The following is a 17,640-nucleotide window of genomic DNA, read 5'->3' on the forward strand; positions in this document are numbered from 1 at the left end:
AGTAGGGAATAAACCCCAAATCATGCCCCCAATTGGTGGGAATGGGACAGAAGGGAGCAAATTGTGACAGTATACCCCCTCCCACGGCTGTATTCTGGTGCCCGCCACTCGAACCAGGTATCTTTTTTCCAAGATAGGAGTGCTTTTTCTTTGGAGATGGCACTGATGGTAATGGTGGCCTGTGGGCAAAGGCAGATGGACTGGAATGCATAGAATCAGGTTGCAGTTTAGAAGAGTCATAGGCAGGCTTCTGGAGAGGAAGATGCTCATGGGTCGAAGAAAGGCATGAAGAACTTTCAGGATCTGAAGCAGAGTTGGAAAGCCCAGGAAACTCGGTCACTGGGAGTGGACACTTATAAGTCCTTGAGGAGGAAGGCAGGCTAGTGCAACATGCATTAGACAATGGTAGATGCTCTGTTAGCCTTTCTGCCGAAAGCAGACATGTGGGAGGTGAGGAAATTGCAGGCATGCTGGCAAAAGTCTCAGACTCTGATGCTGCATATTCGGGAGGCTCTGATGCTAAAGTCAAGCAGTTGGGAGAATCGTCTTGTGTAAAAGGCAGGCATTCTGGTGATACCCCCGAACCATAAGAAGGGCAGGCTGGACGTTCATCAACAGTAAATGGTTGGGATTCAAGAGGAATCTCTGGAGCAGAAGAAAATGCAGCAGAATCTGACGGTGTAGACAGGTGTACCTCCAATATTGGCAGTGAGGCTAAGCAGGATACAGGTGTCTTATGCACTGAAGACAGACAAGTGGTAGTTCTGGGACTGAAGACCTGCACTTAGGATGGACTGCCGGAGGCTCTATGGCTGAAGAGTGGTATGCTGGATGAGTCGCTATAGCTGAAGCCAGGCATGCCAGAGGATATTTTGAGGCTGAAGGCATGCAAGCTGGAGCCATCTCGGTAGCTGAAGACAAACATGTCAAGGTCTTTGGGAAAGACCACGTGCATGCTGGAGGCTCTTGAGTAAAGCAGACATGGCAGTGGTTCATTGATTGAAGACACATGTGCCAAAGATGACTGCAGAGCTGTGGACTGGATCATAGAAGAGTCAATGGTTGTAGGAGGACAGACTGAAGTCTCAGAAGTCGACAGACACATTTGTGGCTCAGGAATGGAAGGCATCTTTAGGTCAGTAGACTCATTGGGCCTCATTACGACCCAGGCGGTAAGTTACCGCCTGGGTCGTACCTTTACCACCATGGCGTAAACTACGTTTACGCCATGGTGGTTGGCGGACTTACCGCCCCATTACGAGGTTGGCGGGGCGGTAAGTCCCCATTTACCCTTCCCCATTCCCATTTTTGCCCCATAGGGCATAATGGGAGTGGGGAAGGCGTTAATTACGCCACCGTATATTACGGTGGCGTAATTAACAACAAGGTCCCTTAGCGCCATGGATTTTAACACCTGCTAAAAGCAGGTGTTAAAACCTCCATGGCGCTAAGGGACCTCGGAATCAGGCGGTAAGGGTCGGCGCTGTTTACGCCGCCGTAAACACCTTACCGCCTGGGTCCTAATGAGGCCCATTGGCACCAGTAACCAAAGACCGAGCTGTACCCTTGAAGTCCCTTTCCTTAGTGGATGACACAGAGTCTCTTTCTTTACAGAAGTCAAGGAATCACCATAGTAAAGTTTCTGTTAATCAGGATTTCGTCAATTGTCCATTCATCTGTCTTAGCTTCTGAAAGTGGCAGATCAACAATCAACAGTTCAGGAATCGCCTGCCGGGTTTTTGGTTCTATTTACTGTGGAATGGGTCCATCAGAACATGATATCTGCACTGTCTCTGACTGTTTGTTGTGACCAAAATTGGCAGAAGGAAGAGTGAACACAGAGGTAGCATTGTTTTCCACCATCAGCTTGAACATCTACTTCAGTCTCAGCAGCTGGATCAAGAGCAGAGCCTAAGCCTACTCTAGTGACTGATTCTGTGTATGCCACCATTGTGGATTGTGTTTGGAAATTGGAAGCTTGCATGTGTGCAAGCTCAGGGTTATGGCGGACTGCTACACTGGAAATCTTTGGTAAAGGAGTGGCTTGTAAATATTCTGCTAACTGCAATTCCCGACAAACAGCAGGACAAGTGTCAAACTGTGCCCTGTTTAAACTGTACACCGGTATCAGTAGTCACAGTGGGAGGCATGGTGGCATCAGGGCTGGATCCTGCACTAGCAGTCTGGATGTGCACCGATTGTACATTGTCATTCACTGCTTGCAGTTTCTGTGACTTATTCTTTCTCTTACCAACTTGGTCTATGTGTCCCTGTCCCATAAGCAAACTATTGACATTAGATCTCTTGGCATTAGGGACTACAGTATGTACTTGTGCAGAGGAGTATGCTATAGACTGAGGGTAGAAAACAGAAGTTATGCAAGGAACCCATCCATTCTTTATGTTTGTATCATGAAACTGCTCAATCTGAGGTGAAGTATGTTAGGGAGAATTCTCTCTTTAGGCTGAATTTCCTAACCTAGTGAGTCCCCCAGCAGCTTTGCTGGATTTCTGGAGTTTGTTTTTTCCTCCTGCCAAGAGTGAGACTCTTTTTCTCCCACTCTTGGACATGATTAATGGTATTCCTTTGACTGGTAATGTGTTCTATGGGCTATGGTGTCCTTTAATCCATAAGGTCTCATGCGTTTTTCCTATGTGTGTTACACAGCACCCTCCGTGCAGTAACACAGGGATGTCATAGTGACACCCCACCATAGACTCCATACCCTGGGACTGACTACTGTCTCCCAGGGCATGTAAAGTCACATTTGGCTTTACTAGTCCCAAATTATTAACAGAAACCAGTACAAACCATCATATTGTGGACGCACTGGTTGGGGCAATTCGATTGGCCCGGGGTCTGTTAGTCGAGGGGGCACGTCTCCGTCCCCCCTGATCGAGTTTTGGCTGGTGGCAGTGGAAACAACTTTTTATATTCGACCGCAAATATTTTCCTATGGGATTTTCCCATTGTTCGAGGCTACCAACTTTACTTATTTAATTCTCATAGCCTCGAACATAGCGCCGGTTTATTTAATTAATATTAATTCTCCGGTTGGTATTTTTTGCCAAGACTTGATTCTAAAATGGCGTTTGTGTTCTCTTCTGTGACTCCAACCCAAGTCGAGCCCTTTGTTCCACTTTTTGGCGGGCTTCTCCACAGAAGCCTCCAAAAATGGTGCCACTCTGTCTGGGTACCACAGGGGGTGGAGGAGGGGGTTAGGCACCCTGGACTGAGTTACCTTGGTAACTCAAGTCGCACTCTTGTGTGATTGGCCCAAGTGGTGAGCCGGCTGGCTCACCACTTAGCATGTTTGAGTGACAGCTAGGCTGAGTGAATGGGGGTTTTCTGCATAAAAGCAGGGCTTTGGGGACTGGAACTTCAGAAGTCGCCACAGGACCTGAGAATCCGACGAGGGAGAAGCTAAGCCGACCTACCACGACAACACCACCGGTGGAGCCCTGCAGAACCGACTCACCACTTCCCGACGACAGAGAAGATCTCCCGGCTGGAGAGGCTTCTTCCCCTGACTGGTGGGCACAACCAGTTTACCTTTCTTTCTTCGCACCCCAGCCCGGTTTGTGGTCAAACTGCCCGTGCCAAGCACCCCGGTGGCCAGATAGCCACTCACCACTAAACCGCGAATCACCGGACCGCTCCTTGTACCTGAGAAACTCTGCGGCTGGTTTCTTCCCTGGCAGTGCAACAGACTCCTGTCTTCCTCCACGACGAGATCCTCTCTTCCCCCGGACGAAGCACCGACTTGCATCCGCTGCCAGGAACAACTGCCCCCGCTGGAGCGTTCTCACCACTTTAAGGTACTGTGTCCTCCAGGCCTCCCTTTCTAAAGATTGCAACAAGGTAATAATAACTCCTTAACCTTCTGAACTGGGCTGGATGCCTTGACCCTCTAACTGGTCCCTTTCTCTGATCCAACTCCTTTTTGAACTATTATAAGACTTTTGTGCACTGCAACCGTGTGACCTTGGACACATTTAGTTTTGATCCTCTTAAAGCGGATCCGGCCACTGACTCTGAATTCACGGTTTTACTTTGCCTTCCTCTCTTGCTATGTTCTTGTAAAAGTATTGGGATCTGTTTCAATTTGTTCTCTGCTTTTCTCTCCCTTTTTAAAACAAACTATTAGAGTGCCATCTACGTGAAGCGCTCACTGCTGTCTGAAAATAAGTGGGGCTTTACTTAAGACTTGTATAATATTCTTTTAAGGGAGTGTATATCTTTTAGTGACCGTGTTTTTGAATTGCTTACTATTAGTGCCTGTGTGTTTTTCTAGATGTGGTTTTAAATAAATAATTATATCTCTTTTACACCAAGCCCTGGTCAGTGTTTACTTGTTCTATTGTTTGCTCTTGACCTATTGTGAATACTCTGTATACTGCCTAACTCTTCTTGAGGGAAGTCTGACTGCTCAGCCACAGCTACCAAGTGAATCTGTGTGGTACAGACTGCTACCAAGTGGGTTTACTGCCAAACACCTGTAGTCCTAAATCTTTTGCAGTGGTCCCAGCTGGAACTGCACAGGTTTCTGCCTAACAAAGTATAACTGGAATCATGGGGTGCAACACCAGAGGTACTCTTGTGTAATAAGCCTAACAGTGTGTTTTCTGCTGCTAAGGCTTGTGCTGACATAGAATCTGGGTCAGAATAAAAGACAGAACTGGGATCAGGCAATATAAAATGGGCCATCCTGTGGGAACAATACTCTGCACGTAAATGCCCATTAGTGACAAGGAGTTCATTTATATGGGGACTAGTGATTTGATTGTCACAGGTAAATGTAGGGGAAACTTTCTTTCTTAAATGTGCCATATTCAATGGGAATAGTGGGCTGGTCATTCTGTCAGGTAAGGACAAAGGCAGTGAATATGGCAATGGAAATGTGTACAAAATCACACAGTGAATAGTTTTGAGTCAAACAACATGCACACAGGAACAAGACTCATGTATACTAAAACCCAGGAGTGCAAACAGAGTGTGACAACAATACAAATATATGAAAAGGGATGTGGGGTAAGCACTTAGATGCTCCTTATGACTTCAAGGAAAGTCAGCAAGCTCCTTACCCACAATTGCTATTACGGGTACTGACAGCGCTAAGCCCACGTAGAGGGCAAGCAATGACAGGATCTGTGATCTAACACTCTTGATGGTATTGAATAAGGAAACTTAAAAACAGTACTCACGAGGACGAGAAACACCACTTGAATGTCAGCAAGCCCACAAACCCTGTTGATCAAACAGGGACCCAGAAAGGCTGTAACAGCAATGGAAGGATAACTAAATGCATAAGACTCAAGACAAGGGGCAAGTAGGAATAGTGATTACAGAATAGTGAGGAAAACATAGGCATTCGCACAGGAGCTAACTACAACCGCACACAACATCTAATAATCAATGGGAAATATATGCAGAAGTGCAAAGGGAAACATGGAATGGATTCCAAGAGAAAGTAAAGGAACAGGGAAAACGAAATTACAAGGGCAAACTTCCCCCACCCCTCCGAGGAAAAAGGCAGGAAGCTAATCTATAAAGAGGAAAGACTAAAGCACCAAGGTTTACAACAGCAAAGGACAAAGTCAAAGAAATATAGAACATAGGCAAACTGGGCTGCACCAAAAGGGAAAGCACTGAGAAATGCTGCCTGAAAACAGAGGAAGACAGAAAGGGAATCTGGGAAGCAGAAATCAATTAAGCACATAAATTCGAAATCCAAGGATAAGGAACAAAGAATAGAAACTTGGAACTAGGCACAAGGCTAAGAACCAGGAACAAGGGACCAGTCACAAACAGGAACACTGCATCAATGACCAGCGCTGGACTGAAGCAAACTGAGGCTTTTAAACCTGCTTAACGAACACATGCCGCAGGTGTGCTGCTTGCTGCACCTGTAGCAACAGGTGTTGCCTATCCTCCACCCAGCCTTGTCCTGCAAGGGTGGAGATGAAGCTGCGGGCCAGGCATTCTGGGAAGCATAGTCATTTGATTAAAGCAGCATACTGGCTGCCAAAAACCTGGAATGGATCCGGAAGGGAAGTCGTTTGGAAAATAAGGATTTAGCGCTCCCAATTCATCACAGAACTGTAGCATAAGGTCCGGAAGGAAAGACCAGTAGGGAATAAATCCAAATCAAGCCCCCAAGTGGTGGGAACGGGAGCGAAGGGAGCGAATCGTGACACCCTCAAGCCCTCGAACTGCAAAGGTGACAGCACCCCAGCTAAAGTAGTCAAAGACTGTTCGGCAGAATCCTGTGCAGTTCCCTTGGGGAACACTGCAAAAAGATTAAGACTACAGGAGTAAGCAGTAAACCCAATTGGTAGCAGTCTGTACCACCCAGATTTACCTGGTAGCTGTGGCTGAGCAGTCAGACATCCCTCAAGAAGAGTAAGGCAGTATATAGAGTATACACAATAGGGCCAAAAACACAGTGGATCAAGCAAACACTGACCAGAGCTTTGTATCAAAAGTATATAATTATTTATTTAACACACACTTTAGAAAATACACTAGCACTATAAGTCAAAGCAAGTTCAAAACACAATCAGAAAAGTATAAACACCTCCCTTGATAACTATTAGCCAAGTCAGAGTTAAAACACCACTATTTGTTAAAACAGATGTGAGCGCGTAACCTAGATGGCACTCCAATAGTTAGGTTAAAGGGAAAGAAAAAGGCAGAGCATACAAATAAAACAATTCCCAACACTCCTCTAAGTCCAAAGCAAGTCTATGAAGGCAGTATACACTGTAGAGCCAAAATTCATAGGGCAGGCCCACTTTGAATGGAGCAAAGCGAAATGTGCCCAGGATCACACGGTTTAAAATGCACTAAAAGTCTTTGCAAAGTGTTCAAAAGAGGTTGGGGTGATTCGAAAAGGAAAGTTAGAAGGTCTGGAGAAAGTCAAGGATTTAAGGGTCACTTTTAGCAATCCGAAGAAATGGAGGCAAGGTGGAACACAGTAACTTAAAGAGAGAGGAAGCTCCTGCGGTGGCAGTTGTTCCTGGCAGTGGATGCAAGTCGTGGTTTCAACCAGGGGAAGAGAAGATCTCGTCGAGGAGGAACCTTGTAGTCGTTGCACTGCCCAGGGAAGAGACCAGCTGCGGAGTTCGTCGGTAAAAGGTGTGTTCCTTTTATTCGCGGTCAAAGTGGTGAAGCTTGGCTATCCGGTTGCCGGGGTGCTTGGCACGGGCGAGTCGACCAAGAGACGTCTTTGGAAGGCAAAAGGGGCAAACTGGTTGATCCCACCAGCACAGAGGGAGAAGACTCTTCCAGCAGAAGATCTCCTCTTGTCGTCGGGAAAGTGGTGAGGTCGTTGCAGCAGGGTTCCACCGGTGGTGTCGTCGTTGCAGATGGCTCAGCTTCTTCCCTCTTCGGATTTCTTAGGTCCTGTGGCGACTTCTGAAGTTCCAGTCCCAAAAGCCCTGCTTTTATGCAGAAAAGCCCCCATTCAACATCCTAGCTGTCACTCAAACATGCTAAGTGGTGAGCTGGGCGGCTCACCACTGGGCCAATCAGAATAGAGTGCGACTTGAGTTGCTAAGGCAACGCAGTCCAGGGTGCCAATTCCCCTCCCCACACATCCTGTGGAACCCAGACAGAGTGGCACCATTTGGAGGGATTCTGTGGACAAGCCCACCAAAAAGTGGAACAAAGGGCTCGACCTTGGTCAGAGTTACAGAGACGGACACGAACGCCATTTTAGAAAAGAGTTCTGGTAAAAAGACCCAACCGTAAATTTAATATTAAATAAATAAACCGGCGGTATCTTTAACATTGCACCAAAAAGTGGTGCGTTTAAAATCAATGGGAAAATCCCATGGGAAATATTCCGGTGGAATATTTTGCATGGTAACCACTGCCACCAGCCAGAAACTCGACAAGGGGGACTGGACAGTGCCCCCTTGAAAACAGACCCAGGGGCAATCGAATTAACCCCTTCCAATACTTCCACAATATGATGGTTTGTACTGGTTCTGTTCACCATTTTGGACTAGTAAAGTCAATGGTGACTTTACATGCCCTGGGAGACAGTAGTCAGTCCCAGGGTATGGAGTTTATGTTTAGGGGGTCACTGTGACACCCCTGTGTTACTGCACTGAGGGAGCTGTGTAACACATACACAAAAAACAGATGATACCCTATGGAGTAAAAGACCCCGTAGCCCAAAATCCCACAAATAGTCAGAGACATACCTCAAATCATGCCTAAGAGTGGGAGTAAAAGAGTCTCACTCTTAGCGGGAGAAAAAAACAAACCCCAAAAATCCAGCAAAGCTGCTGGGGGACTCACTAGGTTTGGGAAATTAGCCTTATAAGAGAAGTCTCCCTAACAAAGACTGCACCACAATACTAGCACCAACCATCACCAACTTTGTGAATCAATCTTTCATTTCCAGCGAAATACCAGCCTCCATTAAGGCAGCCTGGGTCACACCATTACTCAAAAAACCCTCATTAGACCCTACAATCCCCACCAACTACAGACCAATAACTACAGTTCCATTCCACCTCAAAATCATTAACAAAATAGCCTATACCCAAGTACAACACCATCTTGAACAGAACCACCTACTAGGGGAAAGTCAATCAGGTTTCCGCCCCAACCATAGTACAGAGACTGCCCTATTAGATCTCAAAAACCAGATGGATGCCATTAGGGACTCCGGCAAACTGTGTATCCTACTTCTCCTAGACCTATCAGCGGCCTTTGACCTGGTCGACCACGACAAACTTTGCCAAACACTATCTACCAACTTCCACTTCTCACATAAGGTCACCACTTGGATAAAATCATTCCTCTCCGACCGCACCTCAAGAGTCTCGATGGGGGATGTAGCAGCAGATCCCATCCCAGTACCACAAGGATCCTGTCTCTCCCCCACCCTCGAAGAAAGGAAAAATGGGCGGAACCCTCTTTTTTGTTGGGGGCCTGACTCTGGAGGGTTGGAAGGTACAGAGATATAGAGGAAGTAGAGTCAACGGCTACCCAGGCCTAAGGCGTGACAGGGGGTCGCAATATTCCTTGCAGTGGAGCTAGGAGAATACTAGCTGGAGAAAAGGATCACCGTGGAGTATAAAAAACAGGAAGGTTTATTTTAACAGGAAGACATGTTTACACAATTCTTTATGTGCCGTGGCACATAGTGTATGCATACTTGAAGTACATTTACAGGTTGCATATCGGTGAGTTAGTAATCATAAAATAGTGACAAGATATTCCACGTATTGTTTACATTCACAATATATTTAACATTGTCGACACATAGGTTGGTGTTTCTGGTTCGGTAGGTTACAAAGGGCAGTGGCTGGATGAAATGAGGCAGCGCTGCAAGGTAGTACCGAACTGTCTTCAGGACATCAAGTCGTAGTCGGACTTGGTTAAGTAAGAAGAGCGTCATCCTGTAGTTCAAGGGTGGAGAACGCTTTTAGAAACGGTGATGCAAGATTTGAAACATAGTAAAAATAAGGCTGCAAGGAGTGGACCTACCATGTGCAAGTAAGTTGACGCCATGGCGGTGGACTTGTTTGCCCAGCTGTCGGTTAATACGGCTGGGGTGGGCACTCTGCGATAGTCAGATGCCCAAATCTAGTTGGAAGGGGGTCAAAAGATGACAGTGCGGTAGTTATCAGTTGGCTAAGACAAAATTGGGGCACAGGTAAGATCTTGTCGTGCAAGTTTTCTGTGATTGGTTTTCGAGAAAGGTACATCCAGTGAATGCCATTCATGGGTTTTAATTGCATAATTTAGGCTGTTAGACGTGCTTAACTGGTTGTTAACAGATGTGACTGGGTCACCAAGTGCTGGGAACTGTACCAAGGTGCAAGGAACTTGACCGTGCGGTTGGAGCAGGAGTGCGGGAGGGCTGTTGTTGAAAATGCCCTTTAAAATTATAATGGCGGCCAAGGGAAAGTAGCTAGGTCATGATTTGATCGTGACGATTAACATTGTACCCAGGCTCAAGGGGTGAGAGAGGTGAGAGAGAACACTTGATAAATAAGCGCTGAGACAAACGGCAGTGAATCAAAAAATAGCAGTGAATCAAAAATGTGACCGTACTAGTTCTTACCTGTGCCGAACTGAAAAAGAGCTGTATCACTGCAGGCTAGTTGTGCGCATGTGTGCCCTGGAGGGTTATTTAACCAGAATGAGGCTAAAACATGGCCCGAACGCGCATGTGCAGAAGGGCAGTGTCTGAGTGAATGCTCAACGCAGGGGCGTTAAGCCTCAAACAAACAACATCAATCATGCCTAAACTCAGTGGTGGAGTAACGGAGAAGCACATATAGTCATGTATGGCAGGCATATGTATGTGGATTAGTAGAACTCTATTTGAAGATGGGCTAGTGTATTGTCATCATGGTTGACACAAAAAAGTAATCTCCGGATACAACAATTCTCTTAATTTAGAAACGGAGTTGTAAAACATCTAAAACATTGGATGTGCAAAGCGGTACACAAGAGTCGTCAATATACCATGAAGGAGAAATGCATTGGGTGCGGTTACAATGTCAAGGTTGCGAAACATCTAAGCATAAAAAACATGAAAACATCATGAAAGAAGGAGGGAAACATCAATGTAAACAAAGCACACGTATAGTGTAGTTGTAACAATGGTACTTGTCTGCGCACACGGAATTGGACCCCACGAGCGCAACAAACATGGTGATCCCCATTTTTAATCTTAGCGATCACACTTTGTCAACAAATGAAATTGAAGTCCTGAGCAAAGGTCTCAGTTTTATCCCGAGCTCCGGCGCTGATTGGTTTAACACAGAGGTCGAAAATACGCAAATTCTTCGGCACAATTCGTCTATGCTATTTCTTCAGAGATAACCCAGAACAAGAAACACCTAAAACCACCGGCCTAAGACCTCCGTCAACTTTCACTCCACTTTCCTCGATGATATGCCCTGAAATTTTATCTTTTGAAAATCGCATCCTCCTTGAAATACGTAACATGTTCGACAAACCAACCCACTTTAAGAACAACCTTTCTGCATCGCAAAGACTAGCACTCAAATCTCTAGAAAACAACAAGACTTTTCTCATAAAACCAGCAGATAAGGGTGGCGGTATCGTACTCTGGAGCAACACCCTATATGACACAGAAGTCACCAGACAATTGTCCAATACCAAATTTTACAGGCAGATACCTTCCAACCCTACGTTCAGGATCCTATCCGAAATCACGAGTTTGATGGGTCATGCACATGATGAAGGGTGGATAGACGACGACGAAAAAGCATTTTTGGTAAACAAACACCCGATCATCCCTGCGTTCTATTTGCTCCCCAAAATCCACAAAAATCCACTCAATCCGCCTGGAAGACCTATCGTGGCAGGCATTGGCTCAGTCCTTGAGCCACTATCCATCTACATAGACCATTTCCTAAGGCCCTTCATCTGCAAAATGCCGTCCTATATCCAGGATACAACGGCCATGATAAACAAACTAGTCACCATACAAGCCGAACCAGAAGACCTACTAGTAACGCTAGATGTAGAGTCACTATATACCAGCAACCCGCAATTGGAGTGTCTACAAGTACTCAAAACCTACCTAGACAGCAGAACATCAGCGGAACCACTGACAGCATTCCTCCTTGAATGCACCCGAATAGCCCTCATGGAGAACTATTTCATATTCAATCAGACCTTTTACCAGCAGTGTCACGGGACCAGTATGGGGGCCACTTTTGCACCCGACGTAGCCAACTTGTTCATGGACGCCTTCGAAAAGAATTCCATCTACAATGAACACAACATTTTCAAAAATTCGATCATATGTTGGTTACGCTGTGTTGACGACGTGTTCATGGTCTGGAAAGGAACCGAAGAGAATCTTCACCTGTTCCTACAATGGTTGAACTCACAGAACAACTGCATTAAATTCACGATTGACCTTAACAAAGACAGAATGCCTTTCCTAGACCTTGAAATCTGCAAAAATGAAAACAACTCATTGAGCACCACTCTATATCGCAAACCGACTTCCAAAAACACTCTACTCGAGTACTCCAGTTTCCATCCGTCAAGCCTCAGGATGAACCTTCCTTATGGCCAGTTTTTACGGATTAGGCAGAATTGTTCGACAATGGTCGAATACGAATCTAAAAGCAAAGAACTCGCAAACCGCCTAAAAGAGCGAGGATACCCCAGCCATATCGTCCGTCAAGCAAGGAAACGAGTAAAACACACCAATCGAGACTCCTGCCTCACCACAACTAAAAGAGAACAGTCTAACACCAAAATGACCTGCGTCACGACTTTCACTCCTTTAAGTAATTCAATCAAAAAAATGGTCCTTAAACACTGGGACAAGCTCTACACTGATTCTTTCGCACCAGAGAAACCTAGATTTGCGTTCAAACGCAGCCGCAACCTAAAAGATCGCCTTGTACACACGTACACAGAAGTTGATGTCTCAAGCAGCACACAAGGCACTTTATGGAACCTGCCGCAGGAATAGGCCATTTCAAGTGTGGAAATTGCTCCGTCTGCACACTGACGACAAACCTCAAGACAATCGATTTAAAAGGTAACTTGTGGACCCTTAATTCCTTTACCAATTGCAAAACCAAATGGTCCGTCTACATCATTAAATGCCCTTGCGACCTCATCTATGTAGGCAAATCCAAGAGAGAAATTAGAAAACGCATCTATGAACATCAGTCTTGTGTACGTAACCAAGTAGAAGATAAACCCTAGTGGCACACTTCAAAGCCATGAAACATACCCACAACAACATCTTCTGGACAATACTGCAAACAGTGGGCAACCCCTTCCGAGGGGGCAATAGAGATCTTGCCCTTCGCAAACTCGAGCAGAAATGGATATACCGCCTTGACTCTGTCAGACAAGGCTTGAACATTTCCATTGAATGGAACCTTTTCTTTAACAAATAACTCTGAGTTCCCACACCAATACGTTAAGCTCAGCCAAATGTAAAATTTTGTAAAAATTTTGTTTGCAACACTTCTCCCTGTTTTTTTTTTTTAAAACACTTTTTATTGGCATTTAGGTAAGTTTACATATCAAGATTGCGTTTAGTGAAGGTGTTCATTAGCCAAGCAGGGTGAAAAAGAAACAGGTAACAACAAGAAATAACAACAAACGTGCACAGTCTCTTGCGAGGATGTCTGCGTTCAGATGGTGTTCCGGAGGAAAGGAGTGCGAAGGCAGGGTTCCGGGGCGTATGAATGTTCGAGGTTCAGGTACTAGGTGGTTCTGTAGTTGTTTGATGTTAGGGTGGGCGGGCACCTCAGGGGGGCTTGTAGTCAGCAGAGAAGGGTATGTCGCGGAGGAGGGCTTTCCACGCCTCAAGGGTGTTGTTCACGTCGGCTGTTCCAGTGGTAGCTCCATCCTGCCAGGCCCTGGTCTCGGCTGTGGTCCAACGCTCTAATTCTCTGAGCCAGTGTTGGTATCTCGGGCCTGGTTTAGATTTCCAGGCCATAGCTATGGTTCTTTTGGCTAGGATGCAGGAAATGTCCATCAGCTTGACTACGTGTTTGATCTTGTTCAGTCTGGGGTATGCTCCGAGGAGGCATTCCTGGGGGCCCCAGTTGTATCTGGTAATGCCAGCTTCCGTGCAAGTTTGCTTTATTTTAGACCAGAATTGTGACACCCTGTTACAAGACCAGAACATGTGCAGTAGGTCTGCTGGGGTGGTGTCGCACCAGGGGCAGTTTGATGTTGTCTTTTTGTTAAAACTGGCGACTCTCTTCGGGGTCATGTATGTTCTGTAGAGAACATTGAGTTGGATTTGTCGGAATCTGGTGTTCCTGGAGACCTCCTTGGGGTAAAGTAGCACTCTCTCCCATTCAGTGTCCGTGAGCGTGACCTGGAGGTCGAGTTCCCATCTTTCTTTTAGTGCTGCACTTTTAGGGTTGGGCCTGTCTATTAGTCGGCCGTAGAGGCGGGTTATTGGTTTCCAGCCGTCTGAGAGTTCATGCATCTCGTTAAGGAGGGGGTTAGGGTTGGGTTCTTCTGGCCATTCAGACCATTTTGACTTTGCAATCTGTCTGAGACGATGGTACCACAGGAATTGGCCTCTGTTTAGTTCCTCTGATTCCAGGATCGTTTCGAATTCTCTGAATTTGGCGTCTTCGTACATGTCGCCCCAAGTGTAAATCCCAGCGCTCTCCCATTTTCTTGCCACTTTGAGGTCTGTTATGGATTGGCATGCGTCCACAAGGATGGGGGTGTCAGGAGAGTACGGGTGAGTGATTTGATGGATAGAGCAGGTTCTAGTCCAAATTTGTCTACCCAGCTGTACAATCATAGGGACTTCTAGTGTTTGTTTAAGTGGGTTCCAGAGTGATTCTTTGGGAAACAGATTGGAAGATGTTAGCCTTAGTAGTCCTGATTCAGCATTTGGGTCGTCTTGGAGCCACTTTGTGACGTGGCTGAGTTGAGCTGCTAAGTAATACATGTGTAGGTCCGGGAGTTGTATCCCCCCCTCTTTATGTCGCAGCGTGAGGATCTTCAGGGGTAGCTTATGTCTGGCTGGGCCCCACAGGAAGTCTCTGATTAGCGAATCCAGTTTCTTAAAGAAGGATATAGGGATATAGTGGCAGACATTCGTGAAGTAGTAGAGGAATCTCGGTAGGATAATCATTTTCACAATTGCAGCTCTACCCATCATGGCAAGTGGCAGCTTAGACCAGAACTTCATGGAGTTGCGAAGTGCTTTTGTTGCTTTTTCAGTGTTGTGTTCGTGGGTGAGTTCTGGGGTATGTGTTATGTTGATTCCCAGGTAGCGGAACATTCCTGGTTGCCACTCTATCCCCACCTCTGGTAGTTCTTCCATGCTTATCTTGTTGAGTTTGGCTAGTGGGAATGCACAGGATTTAGATCTGCTAAATTTGATTCCGGAATAGCGGGCATAGTTGTCCAGGACATCGAGTAGAACTTGCGCATTCACTTGTGGGTCCTTTACGTATAAGAGTACATCGTCCGCATATAGGGAAATTATGAAGTGTCTGTTGCCCAGTTTTATACCTGCATCAAAGAACTGTCTCCTGCAGTAGATGGCGATCGGCTCCAGTCCTAAGACGTACAACATGGGTGACAGCGGACAGCCCTGCCTGGTGCCTCTTTGTATCGCCCAGGCTTCTGATATTATTCGTCCGGTCTTCACTCTGGCCCTGGGTGAGTTATAAAGGACCCTGACCCATTTCACAAAGCCTTCTCCAAACCCAAACTCATTTAGCACCTCAATTAGCCACTCCCAGAAGATGGAGTCGAAGGCCTTAACGGCGTCTAGTGATAGCACCGCCAGATCCTCAGCGCTTTCATGGGTTTCGGCTATAACATGTTGTAGCCTCCTCAGGTTGGCTGTGGTATTGCGTCCCGGGATGAACCCATTTTGGTCCTCATGTACAATAGTCCCAATCACCCTCGCGAGCCTCTTAGCCAGAATGGTGGTTAAGATCTTGGCGTCGTAATTCAGCATCGCTAACGGGCGATAGGAATCGCAACGTTCGGGCGGCTTGTTTGGTTTGAGCATGGGGATTATAATGGTTTCCTTCATGGTGCTGGGGAGAATTCCTTCTTCGTATGCTTCCGTGTAGACTCCCAATAGTATTGGAGTGATGATGTCTTCATAGGTTTTGTAGAACTCTGGGGGGAGTCCATCGCTCCCTGGGGATTTGCTGGTAGCTAGAGATCTGATCGCGTCCTTGATGTCGTCGGCGGTGATCTCAATGTCAAGTGCTGCGCGCTGCTCTTCGGTTAGTTTAGGGAGTTCGATCTCTTCTAGGGTGGCTTTGATGTCTTCTGTGGGTACTTGCGTTTCGTGGGAGTAAAGCTCGGAGTAGAATTCTGCAAAAGCAGTGTTGATGTCAAGTTGTGATTTGTGCGTGACTCCACGTTCATCCTGGATCTCGGTGATGTAATGCCTCGGGTGTTCTCGTTTGCACAGCCATGCTAGTAGTCTGCCTGGTTTGTCGGCCTCTTTGTGTGTCTTGGTGGTGTTAGTTGCAAAGTCGAATTTCGCCAGTCTGTCCCATGCCATTCGGCAGTCGTTTCGGAGTCCCCGCAGGGTCTCTTCCCCTTCAGTGTTGGTGTACAATTGGGACTCGAGGCGTGTTATTTCCGCTTCGTGTTCTTCTAGTGTTTCCTTCAGGCGTCTGCGAATACCTCCCGCTCCAGAAATGGCTTCGCCCCGTGTTACCACTTTCATCGCCTCCCATAGCGTGCTCCAACTCGATACTGAGCCTTTGTTATTGTCTATGTAGTCTTCGAGTTTAGTGCCAAGGTCTTCCTTAAACTCTTGATCAGTGAGTGCCATGGGGGACAGTCTCCATGTCGGGATCGGGGGCCTGGGGCCATTCAATCTCCACTGCATGACCAGCGGCGAATGGTCAGATATCGATCTGCCTAGGTATGTGGCATCGACTACCAGGGCAGCCTGTTCCCTGTCGATGAAGAGATAGTCGATCCTTGTGTGGACCTTGTGGGGGGCAGAGTAGTAGGAGTAGCTCCTTTCATCTAGGTGTTGCGCTCTCCATATGTCCACCAGGTCTAAGTGTTCCAGAGCGTTATTAAGGGCCATGGCGGCGGCGTTTCGTGGTTGTTGTAGGGGCTCCGACCTGTCCATCTCGCCATTACTGGTGCAATTGAAGTCGCCTCCCCAAATGAAGGTGCCCTCCCTGTGGTGGGCTATTTTGGGGGATAGCATTGCGATGTGCGATGGTATCCCGTGTTGCGGGAAGTAGGAGTTGACCAGGCAAATTGCGGTATTTTCGGTGGTCCCCCAAAGTATCAGATATCTGCCCTCTTTGTCAGCTTCCGATCCCTGTAGGCGAAACGGAACGCTTGGGTTTACCCAAGTGAAGACTCCCCGTGCGTATTTGGAGTATGCTGCTCCTTTTCCAGTGCCACCCCATCTCTCTGCTAGTTTGGAGGAGGATTCCGCCATCAGGTGGGTTTCCTGGAGCATAGCTATGGAGACCTTCTGTCTGCGGAGGTAGGAATGAATACGATTTCTTCTTAGGTAGGTGTTCATCCCGCGCACATTCCACGTCAGTATCTTTAGTTGTGATGTCATCTGGATGTGTGGGTGCTCTTTTTTATCCCCTCCTCAGAGGGTCTGCCCAGAAGGTTTGGGTTCCTGATAATGCGATTCAGCAGTCGGCCCTCGTTCCTGCCTGAGTTTAAGTGCTGTATCAGCGTCTTCTGTTGTCCGGCCAAGTGTGTAGATGTGGAGACTGTGCTTATAACGTAACAGGTAACATAACTGTAACTGGTGCGCCTAGCGGCTGCATTCATTTTGCTGCGCTCAGGCGCTCTCGCACCGTCGGGACCCATCCGGGCGTCGGGCTCGAGTGGGGTCGGTCAGGCAACTGGCCTGTCCTGGTCTGTTCGCGGGGGCGAAGTCCTGGGTCCGGTGTGGGGCCAAGTGAGAGCCGCGTTAGTTTAGCGAACTGTAGTGTTGATTGCTTCCGCACTGCAGAGTGCATGTGTTTACCGCGGGATCTTGCGTCGGCGATTGGGCATGCGACCAGGTGCTTAGTTTCAATCCTTAGTCTCTGGGGTGGGTGTCTGCGCCTTGGGCTAAGTTGTTGTCCTCCATCCACATGTTGGCTGCCTCTGGGGTCTCCAGGAAGATCGAGCGGCCCT

The 17,640-nt window shown here is 47.1% G+C and overlaps 1 protein-coding gene across 7 annotated transcripts in view; it reads left to right on the forward strand.

The window, feature by feature from the left end:
* Positions 1-17,640, forward strand: part of LOC138472418 (uncharacterized) — a 1,989,442-nt gene that overhangs the window by 1,044,661 nt on the left and 927,141 nt on the right. The window lies entirely within an intron of this gene.

This window comes from Ambystoma mexicanum, chromosome 8 (genome assembly GCF_040938575.1).
Source record: "Ambystoma mexicanum isolate Mex_15411 chromosome 8, UKY_AmexF1_1, whole genome shotgun sequence".
Taxonomy (NCBI): Eukaryota; Metazoa; Chordata; class Amphibia; order Caudata; family Ambystomatidae; genus Ambystoma; species Ambystoma mexicanum.